We start from the raw sequence: 1,663 nt of genomic DNA, 5'->3' as shown, positions 1-1,663 counted from the left end.
GTTGTCGGTTAAACGAGGTGGCGACCGTAAGATATCCCGGACGGATGCTGTGGCGCTTCGCAATCGAGGTTTGAGCCGGCAGATGTCTGGAACAAAGGTAGAGTGAAAGTATTAAAGTTAAAATAATCGGTGTTGCTGAAAATAAAGTTGTCGTTAACGAGAGAGAGAGCAGCAGTCAAGAACCTGTGGACGCGAGTATTCGTGTATTCGTGTCTAGGCTGAGGCGCTTCGGTGACGGAGTTCGAGCCAGCTTAAATAGTCCGATAATAATAATTACGGTCATTCATAGAATTTTTTATACTCTTGACGTAAAGTCCGGTCACAACCTAACCTTGGAACCGGATCTGTTCCAGCTCCCGGTTCCAAGTTGTGGCGGCAACGTCGTCGCAACACTGACGGAGGGTCAACGGACCACGACCGAGCCTTCATTAGAAAACGTCTCGTCCGACTCGGCACTTGAGGGCAACGAGGGCGAAGACACTGCGAATATAGCGGAGGACGACATCGAGAGACTCGTCCAGAATATCGAGGCAGGCGCGGCAGCGCCGATGATAGCGCCTAGCGTGGCGCAACCCGTCTCACAAGCAGTCAACTGCGAAGAGCTTCTGCGGCAGACAGAAGCAATAATTAAAACTCTCGAATAAAAATGACAATATTAAGTGCATTGCGGTCAATGACCACATTTTTCATTTGTTTTGTGGGGGCATATATCTTAGACTCAGTTTTCGATATAATAATATATATTTTGAAAAAGTCGCTTGACGAATAGCGCAAATGTATTACAGGTTATAATTAAGAAGTATACAGATTCATAAGTTTTATATGTTACGCAAGATATTGCGAAGATTCTAACTATGTTTCTTTTTAAATGTATTTTATACAGGCTCAAGAGATACTTTGTATTACCACTTTTTATTATATTTGTTGTAAGCGCGCTGAATGACAAGCATGAGTATGACTGAGCGCGATATTTTATTATATTCTTTCGATAATAGTCGAATTATGTGTTACACACGTGAAAAGCGAATAAAAATGCGTTATGATAAAAATTAATCACAATTTATAAAAGATATACTTACCTGCGACGATAATTACCACAATTTCGCAGCGAACCACTTACAGGGACCTGAAACATAGAGAAAAAGCGTTTAAAATCAGTTTGAGTCACAATTTCACGAGTTAAATACTCACCTTATAAGTTTTGCTAATATAGAGCCGAAGGGTTACCTGAAAATAAGAAATTAATGTTAGTTAGTCACAAATAGTGCATTATAAGATGATATAAGTTTGATTCAATTCGTTTTACCACTTTTATTTTATTGAGAGATACATAGTATAAGCATTTGATAAGTTTCTACCACATTTCACGCGAAGACAGATAGTCGGTACTATTTTCAGTGGTTTCTACCACAATTTGTCACAATATATTTCATTAACATTAACAAGAAAGTGCCACATTTCGCCACAATTCCGCGTGTTAATAAACATCCCTGGCGGAAAAAATTTTGATGAATAACTACAAAAAACTACAAAAACAGAAATTTTGTAGAAATTTTTATTATTTCGTAAAAATTTGTTTATTTTTGTAAAAATATTTATTTTAAGGTAGAAACATCTACGCAAAAATACCACAAATTACAATTTTCTAAAATCAAGGAAATGA

The sequence above is a fragment of the Wasmannia auropunctata genome, unplaced genomic scaffold (genome assembly GCF_000956235.1).
Source record: "Wasmannia auropunctata unplaced genomic scaffold, wasmannia.A_1.0 LD336076.1, whole genome shotgun sequence".
Lineage (NCBI taxonomy): Eukaryota > Metazoa > Arthropoda > Insecta > Hymenoptera > Formicidae > Wasmannia > Wasmannia auropunctata.
Note: the sequence above shows the minus strand (reverse complement) of the source record.